Consider the following 12,086-nt stretch of genomic DNA (forward strand, 5'->3'; position numbering starts at 1 on the left):
TTCTAGAAATGAAAATCTCAGTGTAAAAAAACAACAAGCTCTCAGTTGAAAAATGTCTTCAGGAGACTGAGTCAAATTGAAGGTAGAACATCAAGGCTTGAAGAGAGAAGGTGGTTGTATTTGGACATGCAGAAAAAATTAGAGAAAAAAGCTGACACACAAATGAAGCATGAAATACCTCTGGGACACCATTAGAAGCCCTAATGTATGAATTATGTGTATACAAGAAGGAGAAAAGTTACAAGACAAAGCCATAGAAAAATCAATTGTTCTTTTTAAATTCACTCTATTTCTGTGCCTCCTCTTACACTCTCAAAGACGGAAACAGAACCAAAAAAACCAGCAAAAAGAATAAAGAAAAAGTATTTCCATTTCCTGGAGTTCATTTTGAGAAATATTACTTTGTATGATCAGTTGCACATAGGCATTGTGCCTTTCTGTACCTCTCCTAACCATATCCTCCTCTGGTCTCACTGTGTGTGAAGACCTAAAGTCCTGTATCACTTATCAGGTCCCAGTATTTTATCCCTAGCTTTCACATATGAGGAAAAATGTTCCATTTATGTCTCTGAATTTGGCTTACCTCACTTAACATGATTTGTTCTAGTCCATCCATTTCCCTGCAAATGATTATAGTATTCTTTCAAATGGCTGTGTAAAATTCCATGTGTGGAGGTACCACATTTTTTGGATCTATTCATCTACTATAGGGCATCTGGGCTGTTTCTACAGCTTGGCTATTATGAATAGTGCAGCAATGACATGGATAGGAAAATGTCTTTAAGGTATCCTGGCTTGTGATGTTCTGAGTAGATAGCCAGGAATGGTATGGCTGGGTCATAGGGGAGATGTGTGTTTGTTGAACCTCCAGACTATTGTCCAGAGTAGTTGTACTAGTTTACATTTCCACCAACAGTGCAATAGGGTTTTTTCCCCCACATCCCTGCCAACATTTCTTGCTGTTTGAATTTACAATGTTGGCTAGTCTAAGTGGGGTGAGATGGAATCTCAGAGTTTTGATTTGTACTTCCTTAATGGGCAGGGATAATGAGCAATTTCCTCCTGTGTTTCTTTGCCATTCTTACTTCTTTTGAGAAATCTCCCCTTAGCTCCTTTGTGCCTTTGGCAATTTGTTTATTAGCTTTGGGAGGGATTCGTTTCTTGAGCTCCTTGCATACTGGATATTAGGTCTGTGTCTGATGTACTGCTGGTAAAGATCTTCTCCCAGTCTGTTGTCTGTCGTTCTAGTTTAGAAACTGTCCTTTGCTGTGCAGAAACTTTATTTTGTTGTAATACTATTTGTCAAGTCTCTCTCCTATCTGCTGTGCCTGTGGGACTCTTTCCAACAAGTTTCTGCCTATGTTTATGAGTTGTATTTCTCCTACTCACTCTTGCAAGATTCAAAATTTCAGGTCTGATGGTGAGGTCTATGATCCACTTTGAATTGGTATTTGTGTGTGGTATGTACCTGAGCTTTCTCTCTGGGCAGTTTTTATTTCTTTCTATATTAATGGTACATAGATGCTTGGTTTAGAAATCTATCTGGATCCAATAGCATGGAAGTGTCATTAACAGCTCAGGGCCTGACTCAAATATGAAATTGTGATATTTGAACCTGGAGTTCATGGTGTTATAAACACACTTCCCAAGCACAATTGAAGACATAAAAATGAAGAATTATCTCAGCAAGGTAAATTTACTTCTGTGCACAAGTTTGAACCATTAGCCAAAATCTGGCGAGCAAGCCAAAGAGCAGGCAGGCTGCTTCCTATTTATCCCAATTCAGCAGGCCCCACCCATCTGCTCGGATTGCCAGAGCTCTGCTTGTGACTGGCTAGTTTGAAGAGGGCAAGATGTATTTATACAAAGTGACCATTAAAAGGTTTTGAAATAAGATTAGTACACAAGTCATTTCAAAACATAGCCACATCCTCTGCTATTTCTTGACCAATTTGAAGTGTGTCTTCTGAGATGTATCTTAATTCCATTTTGAAATAACCTACATTTTAAAAAAATCCTTCCTTATCCCAAAGCAGTTTCTTTTTGCCTTTGTTTACTTGCTAATATTGTCTAAGCAGAATATGGCAGAATAATCAACAAGAGCCAAGCTGTCAGGCCAAAATATGAACTTCTTTCCTCCTTCTCCTCCTCCTCCTCCTCCTCCTCCTCCTCCTCCTCCTCCTCCTCCTCCTCCTCCTCCTCCTCCTCCTCCTCCTCCTCCTCCTCCTCCTCCTCCTCCTCCTCTTCCTCCTCCTGTTCCTCCTCCTCCTCCTCTTCCTCCTCCTCCTCCTTCTTCTTCTTCCTCTCCTTCTTCCTCCTCCTCCTCCTCCTCCTCCTCCTCCTCCTCCTCCTCCTCCTCCTCCTCCTCCTCCTCCTCCTCCTCCTCCTCCTCCTCCTCCTCCTCCTTTTTGCTGGTCCAGGGGTTTGAACTTAGGGCTTAGACACTGACCCTCTGAGTCTCTTTGTACTCAAGGCTACGACTCTATCACTTTGAGCAACAGCATCACTTCCAGATTTTTTGGAGTAATTTATTGGAGATAATAATCCCACAGACTTTCCTGCCTCAGCTAGCTTCGAACTGTGATCCTCAGATCTCAGCCTCCTGAGTAGCTAGAATTACAGGTGTGAGCCACTGCCACCCAGCTAGCATGAACTTTTAAGCAGCTCACACTGATAGAAAAGATGTCTTTTCTCACAATTATAATTGTGACCCTGGTGACATATCCTGAAAAATAATGGTGCACTATTTGTAGCTCTATGCAAGGACAACTTCCACAAAGGAAATGCTCCCCTCCCCCCCTTTTTTTTGGTCCCAGTTCCAGGGCTAGAACTCAGGGCTTTGATTTTTGTCCCTGAGCTTCTTTTGCTCAAGGCTAACACTTGACCACTTGAGCCACAGCTCCACTTCCTGCTTTTTTGGTAGCTTATTGGATTGAACAGACTTTCCTGCCAAGGCTGGCTTTGAATCCTGATCTTCAGATTTCAGCCTCCTGAGTAGCTAGGATTATCGGCGTGAGTCCTCAGCACCCAGCCTGCCTCTTTGATTACTTGGATTAATGTTGCTTTTAAAAGGAATCACCCCTTCTCGTCACTCTTTTTCAGCCTAAAGATCCATAGTTAGAATCATATTTATGTTCCTCTTCATCTTCTAGCGTTTCCTCCTGCTAAATTATTTCTTTTCATTTTTATCATTCTTTCTCCTTCACTTCCTATTCTTGTTCCTTTCCTCTTGGCTTCAAATGTCATAGGCTTCCTTCCCATTCTGTTTCTGTTAGATTAATGGTTGGGGAAAATGCAGCACCACACTCCTTATCCGTGGAGCAGGATTTCCTCACACAATGGAACTTTTTTCTGTAAGGTGCTTTACATTTTGCACAAAACTACCAACTTTTTTTGGATGAGCTCTTATTTCACTTGGTTCACCTAATTCATTCATGCATCTTTAAACTGATTTTCTTTGGCATTTATTAGGTTTTTAAGTATTTCCTTCCACTTCTGAGCATGTGACTGATAGGGCAATGGATTCAGCAATGTCTGTGAGTGAATACTAGGAAGTGGTTGAGCCTTATGTTAATAGTTGCCAAGAAAGATATGCCATGGCATAAATAAAAGAATCTTTTCTTCCTGGGTGCTGGTGGCTCATGCCTGTAATCCTAGCTACTTAAGAGGCTGAGGTCTGAGGATCCAGCCCTGGCAGCAAAGTCTACGAGACTCTTAGCTCCAGTTAGCCACCAGAAAGCCAGAAGTGGTACTGTGGCTCAAAGTGGTAGAGTGCTAGCCTTGAGAAAAAGAGCTCAGGGACAGTGCCCAGGCCCTGCGTTCAAGCCCCATGACTGGCAAAAAGAAAAAAAAAAGAATCTTTTCTCAATCAGTACAATGAAACTCTGGCCAGTGTGAAAGTGATGAGAGTGAATTTCCTTTCTCCTTTTATGCTTTCTAGCACAACTAACAGGAAAATCAGAGGCTGACATTGTCGTTGATAATGTCAAAGCAGTTGGTGCATGTACTCTTTAAAAATTATATAGTGTGAATAGTTTTATGGAATGTAATGTCTTTTCCTTTAAGAAAGTCTTCCAAAAACTATGTAAAGTGAATTAAGTCAGGTGTAGAGAGGAAAAGGACATATCTTCTCTCTCACTTGTGGAAGTTAAATCTAATTTGTGAATATATATGTAAACACATATTAGCTCATATGCACATGTACACAAACACATTAACTAAAGTTTGTTATATGCAGGCAAGAATTCCAAATGGCATAACTCCTTTCAACAACGAACTCATAGTCTAAACAATGATGACAAGGAACTGGAGGTGTCAGGGAGTGAAGTCAAGGGAAGAATTAGATGAATGAAGGAGGGAGAAAGCAGTCGCCATGTTCAATGTACACCTGTGCAAATGGAACCAGGAAAATTGAGGGGATGGGTGGTGTTGGGAGAGAGGGGAGGAAATGATGGAAGTAGTGAGACTGGTCATGATACATTATAGTCATCAATTGCCAGGTTGAATTGAAATTCCTTTGTACAACTACATAATATTATTATTAATAATAATTACAATAAAGCCCTCCACGTCCCAATTCCTTTACTTTGGAAACACTCAGCAAATGATGGAAAAAGACAAGAAATATTGAGAAGGCTTTCCAATTCCTATTTCTCACAATGTATACACCACACACACACACACACACACACACACACACACACACACACAGAGGAGACAGATTCAAAGGCAAAACTTAGCAGGTACTCAAGAAGTCCACATTTGTTACAGTGATCAACAAAGACAAATACTATAATTAAAAAAAAAAGAAAGGAAAATTCTAGCTCTTAAGAGTCACTTTGATAGAGTCCAAAAAATCATTTGAATATTATTCTATTGACATAATTTAACATTCAGATTTCCATATAGGTATACAGGAAACTCTTTTAGTTTGGCACCCAAACATAAGTAGAGTAGGTTCCTGTTTGAGAACTATGGGAGACAGATTGTTTAAAACAAAAGTGAAAGCCTGGTGCTGGTGGCTCATCCTGTAAGTTCTAGCAGCTCTGGAAACTGAGAATGGAAAGAACCAGCCCACGCAGATAAGTTCATGTATCCAACAAAGAAACAGTGCTATCAGAGTGGCTTAAGTGGTAAAGCACCAGCGTAGTAAGTGCCAAGCCTGTCTTCAAACTCTAGTACTCTTGAAACAAACTGCACTAATTGTACAAATAATCTGATTATTTACTGATTTATTATTTAAAGTTCCAGTATTCTATTTAAAGCAATCTACTGTAGGAAACTTAGAAATATGTCAACACCATAATTACAAATGGAATATCACCTGCAGCTGGAGAAAATGAGATGTTTTTAAGATTAAAAGTTGTTCTGTTTTTTTTTTTTTGGGGGGGGGTCCGGTTGTGGGGCCTGAACTCTGGGCTTGGGCACTGTCCCTCAGCTCTTTAGCTCAAGGCTAGCACTCTACCACTTGAGCCACAGAGCCACTTCTGGCTTTTTTCTTTTTGCTTATGTGGTGCTGAGGAATCGAATCCAGGGCCTCATTCATGCAAGGCAAGCGCTCTACCACTGAGCCACCTTCCCAGCCCCTAAAAGTTGTTCTGGAGGGAAAATTGGAAGAGAATGAGGGAAGGGGTGACATTGTCCAAAAAAAAAATGTACTCTAAATGTACTGTGACTTATGTCACTGTAATCACTCTATATATTACATTTGTAATAACAATAAAAATTTAAACTAGATTTGAACAATTATGGTGTGGAGCTCCAGAGTGCTGAGTCAAGTTGGAGGTCCCCTGAAGGAGATAGCTCACTTTTAAGGCTTTAGATTTAGCAAGTAAAAATGGTAAAACAATGTTAGTTGAGCACAAATTTTAGCAGCTCTGTGATGAAAGAGTGGAATCAGAGGAGTTGAGTGTGGGATTCTCAGCATTACCTGGTGGGATTCTCAGCATTACCTGCAGCATCTTTCCTGGATACAAGACTTAAAAATAAGTCAGCTTAGGAAACCCTGAATCAGTTTTACCTTTTGGGGAAAGAATCCAGATAGACCAGCACTACTTGGCATAAATAACTCAGGAGCAATAACACTTGAGTAGATAATCTAATTCTGTTTTTAGAAGAACTTGCTGGATACTTGTTATTGAAACTAAAGAAAAGCCAACAATATAAAAATCAATAGGAAGAGTGGTTTTAGGTTTAACTACTTGATGTGGTAGTGACAGCCAAGCAAGAGGGTTACTCTCCCTTGAAGTCACTCCACTTGAATGAAAGCATACATGAGCTGGGAAGGGGGATTAATGAGGGAGAAGGATGGAAGGGCTGACATTGACAAAGATGCATTGGCCTCATACTGTGACTTAGGGAATTACAACCTCTTTGTAAAACTACTTAATAATAAAAATTTTAAAATGAATATATATGTATATAATTAGATGAAATCTTTGCCAGAGAAACAAAACCTGAGTTTATCAATTCATGATAAACTCTAGTATTCTTGCCTTTAAAGAAAATATAATGTAACGAAACATTGGTGGCTCATGTCTATAATCCTAGCTCCCTCCTCTACCTATATATACTCTCTCTCTCTCTCTCTCTCTCTCTCGATCTCTCTCTCTCTCTCTCTCTCTCTCTCTCTCTCTCTCTCTATATATATATATATATATATATATATATATATATATATATATATGGAACTGAAGATGGCTCCTATTTCCTACCTTTCTCTATATAGCTTAACTCTTTTTGGTGCTTTAAAGCCATTATCTCCCATCCTTAATCATCCCTAACAACTTCCTCTTCTAACTTGAAAATGTAGTCTTTCTTTAACCTGATTTTCCTCATTTACTCAATCACTCAGAAGAACCATAGAGCCAGGTGCTGGTGGCTCACGCCTCTAATCATAGCTACTCAGAAGATTGAGATCTGGTGATAGTAGTTCAAACACATCCCAGGCAGGAAGCCCCTGAGACTCTTATCTCCAATAAAGTACTCAGAAAAAGCTGGCAGTGGCACTGTGACTCAAGTGGCAGAAGCCTAGTTCAACCTTGAACACAAAGAGGCTCAGGGACATTGCATAGGCCAGAGTTCAAGCCCCAGGACCAGCGAGAGAGAGACAGACAGACAGATAGACAGAGAATGTGACAGCTTATCCTACAATCTATTTGAGATATATTTAGTTAAAATTAAGAAAAACAATTTAAAAAATAGGTTCCTTTTCTGAATAGGAATCTTGCCAAAGGGCAGTTAGATGGAGTAAAAGGGCAAGATAGTAGAAGAGAAGCACATAGACTGACATGCTTTCTAGGGGGCAGTGTTGAGTCTTGGCCTTGCACAGTGGCACTGGTGGTGTCCATTGCTTGTTACCTTTGCCATCATGAACACCCCTGTCTGCAGAAAGAGAAAGTAGCATCACATTGCAGAACCATTCCTGACAAAGATTTACCTTTCTGTTGCCTGATGATCAGGTGTCCATAGGTCACAAGGTTTTGCCCCAGAAAGGCATTATTGACAACACAAAAGTTCACTTCATAATCAAAGCACCATCAGTGAAAGACCAAACACCATAGGATAATAATAGACAAATGGAAAGTGCAGCGCAAGTAATTTATTGAAGTTTTCCAATTTTCAAAGCTTTATAGTTTGTTTCATGATTGTAGCCCTGAATGATGCCAGGAACAATGAATTCCTAGTTAGGAAAACATTTCACGCCAGCGTTTACCTGAAAACAAACAAAAAGAAAGGGAAAAAATGTGAGATCAGACATAAAGATTCTATAGCAAAGATACTAACAAAAATACATAATCCTAGAGTTTTGTCATACAACAACACTTTGGATGGCAGAAGTCACAAAAATCAGAGTATCTTGGGAAAACTCCTGAGGAGTTCAACAGATAACATCACAAACAATGCACAGGAGAGAGCATCCTTTGGGAAACCACACAAATCCCAGGAGGGCTGACTCAATAATCCTACAAAATGAACAGTGAGGGAAGGCCCCGGTAAGGGAGGGATGGGTGAGAGTATTGAAAGGCGTGACATTGATCAAGCTACATTGTATATTCCTAAACGGCTTTGCTAAATGGCCACTCCTTTGTAAGACCACTAAAGATAACTTGAAAGGTGAAATAATTTTTAATAAAGAATGAGACTGAGGCGTTCTTGGAACTGGAAAGGGGAGGAGCAAAAGAAAAGAACTGCTCTGTGTCCTGCTATGTCCTAGCTGTGAAAAACACTTTCCTCTCTCATGGGAGAGCCAGCATAGAGAGCTAGCCAGGGATGAGGGGGATTCAGAGGACCAGCCCTCTTTGTAGTGGAGGGAATTCCAAGGAGGGAATTGTCAGTCAGGGAAGTGGGCAGAGAATCCAACCCCACGCAGGCAGTGGCTAGCTCCTGTTCTGGCTCTCCCATCTGTTTCTGTTCTTATTCTTCACATTCTGCACAAAATTCTACTGTCCTCAGGAAAGCTACAAGGCAGAGGTAGCAGGACTCAGCCCTGAAAGGTCCCTTCCAGGTGCCAAATTTGTCTTTCTCAGGACATCATAGAGAACATGGCATCTAGGGATGTGCCCTGGGAAGGACAGGTCTACCATAGGGGCTGTGGGTAGCTGGGTTTCAATCAGCAGTTTAATTCAGCTTCCTCCTTGTAGGTCCAGATCAATTTCCCATAGGTGACCAGAAAATCAAGTGGCCTCTCTTCTGTGTGCACACAGGAAATGACAGGCCAACCTCTTTCCCCTGTCCTTGGCTGATTAAACCTCAATGTATAAAGGAGAAAGGAATTACCAGTGCAGATGCCATTAGTGTTCTATCGTAAAAGGGAATTTTATCTATGCATTTCTTCACTTTCAGTAAGGCTTCTGCAGATCCTCTAGGTGAATTGTATTCATCAAGTCGCTGCTTCAGTTTTATTTTGGTACGAATAAGCAAACTGATAAGTTCACGGAGAACATCTGGGCAGAAATCGGCATGCACTGCGGCGTGAGAGTAGAAAGATAATGTTGTTTAGAAAGTCCAAGATTTTCCCACTTACACAGACTTGAGACTAGAAACTGGGAAGAACCACCAGGGCTTTCTGCTCCTGTCTAAAGAGAGGGTCAGGTCGACACTCCAGGCTGGCTTCCCAAAACTCTCACGGGAACAGGAAAACAAGGATTTTATGATCTCATTTTGACTTTGCTTAAAAAATTCATTCTGAAGGCTTCTCTAGGTGGCTTAAATTCCCTTTACTATGTTGGGGAAAATTATTTATTTCCACTAATGGAGCTGCACATGATTAGTTTTGGATAGTAGATCAGGGGAATTTTAAATGTGACAATTTTAAAATGAATCATAGAGTCATACTCTTACAAAAAAAAAAAAAAAACTACCACAAGACCTTGAGGAAGTAAATTGTTAAATTAGGGAATGTTGAGGTTTAAAATTTGGATATTTTTCGTGCCATTACTGGGAATTGAACTCAGAGCCTGGGGACTTTCCTTAGGTGCTTTTCTCTAGGTTAGCAATCTACCACTTGAGGCACAGACCAAATCTGGGTTTTCTGGGGGTTAATTGGAGGTTGGAGTCTCACAGACTTCTGGCTGCAGTGGCTTTGAACCATGATTCTCAGAGCTTGGCTTTCTAAGCAGCTAGGATTACAAACAGTCATGAGCTATTGGCTCCTGGCTCCTTGACAATTTGGGTGTTTCATCAAGTTAAGTTATACATTTTTTTGTTTGTTGCTCACACTATTAATGTCATCAAATAAATCATTACCTAAATCAAAAAACAATGATATATAAAAAAATAGCCGGGCGCTGGTGGCTCACACCTGTAATCCTAGCTACTCAGGAGGCTGAGATCTGAGGATCGCGGTTCAAAGCCAGCCCGGGCAAGAAAGACCGTGAGACTCCTATCTCCAATAAACCACCAGAAAACCGGAAGTGGCGCTGTAGCTCAAGTGGTAGAGCGCTCGCCTTGAGCTGAAGAGCTGAGGGACAGCGCCCAGGCCCAGAGTTCAAGCCCCACAACCGACAAAAACAAAAAACAAAAAACAAAAAAACAATGATATATAAAAATTAATTCATAATCTAGTCTATGTTCTTAGTTGTAGAGTGGCCTGAAAAGCTAAAATTAGGAATAATATTTTAACAAAAACCAGAGCTTCTTCACAAAATTGGGACATTCTATTACCTTCTATAGATGCCTAGATCATTAATGAGAATGAGAGGAGGAAAATGAATTTATTTGGTTCTTTCTCAAATTGTGGTTACATGAAGAAGAACCATTTTTCAAACCCTGGATTTCCAGATGTCCATGAGACATCTTCTGGTTTTCTTCTTTTACTCAGGTCTGACCACAAACACTTAGACCTCAAGCCTTATCTTAATTGGTATTACAGGTTTTCACCACCAGATCAAGCTCCAAGGTCTGGCATTCACAGGGCCAAAGGTTGATTTAACAGTCTTCTGTAGGGATCCTGACCAAATAACATCATGCAATGGGAAGTATTAGGACAGGGTAAGGCCAGGGACATCTGGGAGAGCAGGAGGGAGAATCCAGAAGTCAAATGAAAAGTAAAAGCCAGTGACACTTGGTTCCTTCCTCATGGTGGGAATGACAGACCACGTATAGTTGAAAGAGTGGCTAGAATTAAATCTGGAATAAATGAAAATCTTTGTAATAATGATTGTACCACTTTTCCTTCCATTGCTATTAGGATTCCCAGAATGCAGGCAGGGCTGTGCTAAATCTCAGAATGTATTGAAGTAGTTTTATTCAGAGATTCAGAGACAGTGGATCTTTTGGGCTGTGGGCCTTCTAGCTACATGGGAAGAATTGAAATTTAGGAGTTCAAAATCTATAGAACCCTGTATTGACACTCTGTTGAACAAAAACGATTGATAATGCCATGCTCATGAACAATCCATGAGGCTTTTCATGCATTCATCTCCCACCCTCATCCGATGTGTCTGTGGCTGTAGCTGTGAGTACTAATAAGGAGAAACTCAGAGAACATGCACATTTGTCCCAAATGTAAAACAGATGGGAAGTGGATAGAGCCTAGACTCCCATTCCATCCACTACTTCTGAAATACAGGTCACAGTCTTGAAGGAGTGACACACTGAATCATCCCTAAAATTTGCTTAAAGATCCTAGTATTAAAGAAATAAAAGACATTATGCTTGGACGGGAGGCCGCCTTAAGAAAGTCAGGAAAATAAAATGGAAAATATTGAAAGTTCCCTTAACTCAACCCCCACCACAAATAAATTATATCTAATGTTGAGAGATGGAACTTACCAGAGCTGGTGCTGGACGGGCTATAAATAACACTTACCTTCGTAGCAGCAGAGGGCCAAAGTGACCAGCAGGAGGAACACCAACAGCCTCATGCTACTTAATTTGCTTTCAGCTATCAGCTTTAGCAAATGCGGAGAGAGAAATTTGGTCTTGAGCTCTCTGTCTTGTGGTGTACATGGAGTTCAAGGTTATTTATACCTAGTGAGCCTCACTGAACCTCCATGTAGAAGCATGTGTCAGGTCCCATGGCTTTGCTGGCACCCCTCCGTCCACAAGGAAGTCAGAACCCATCACTTAGTGGGAATAGCACTCTCTTCCTCCATCCTGTTTGGACCAAAGCCCAGGAAATCAAGCTCACAGGAGCTTTGCCATGTTCACCAGGCCACCATTTATGTTCCCTACTAACAGATTCCACAAAAGTCTCCTTGCTCTTAAGATTTTTATAATAATCTCTGTTTCTGTCTCAGTCTATGTGCACAGGGAGAAATGGACAAGAAGAAGACAAATCCCCAGCACACAAGTGCCGGAGCCTGGCGGCAATGAAAGGGAATCCTGTTTTAGGGGGCGAGAATGAGGGGGAAAAAAAAGACACGAGACAAAAGATGGGGTCAGGAGGTCTGCAGCTCAAGACTGCAGCACCGTTTATTTTTAACTTTCCCTAATATATACTGTTAGAAGTCAAGAAGTAGCATAAGGTTACTATAGTCCAGAAAAACAAGGAAAATTTCAGTAAAAACAGAGTGCAGTAAAAACAAGACAAGGTCAACTGGTTGACAGTAAAACAAACTCTGCAGACATAGCAAAGCAATCCC

At 40.8% G+C, this 12,086-nt stretch overlaps 1 long non-coding RNA gene across 1 annotated transcript; it reads right to left on the reverse strand.

Annotated features, from left to right (window-relative positions):
- Positions 1–7,595: 7,595 nt before the first annotated feature.
- Positions 7,596–11,795, reverse strand: LOC138818120 (uncharacterized). Its single transcript, XR_011368982.1, has 3 exons — positions 11,312–11,795; positions 8,779–8,966; positions 7,596–7,714 (listed from the first exon to the last, which is right to left on the reverse strand). It is a non-coding gene; the product is annotated as an uncharacterized lncRNA (long non-coding RNA).
- Positions 11,796–12,086: the final 291 nt, after the last annotated feature.

The sequence above is a fragment of the Dipodomys merriami genome, unplaced genomic scaffold (assembly GCF_024711535.1).
Source record: "Dipodomys merriami isolate MVZ:Mamm:240054 unplaced genomic scaffold, mDipMer1.0.p SCAF_712, whole genome shotgun sequence".
Classification (NCBI taxonomy): Eukaryota; Metazoa; Chordata; class Mammalia; order Rodentia; family Heteromyidae; genus Dipodomys; species Dipodomys merriami.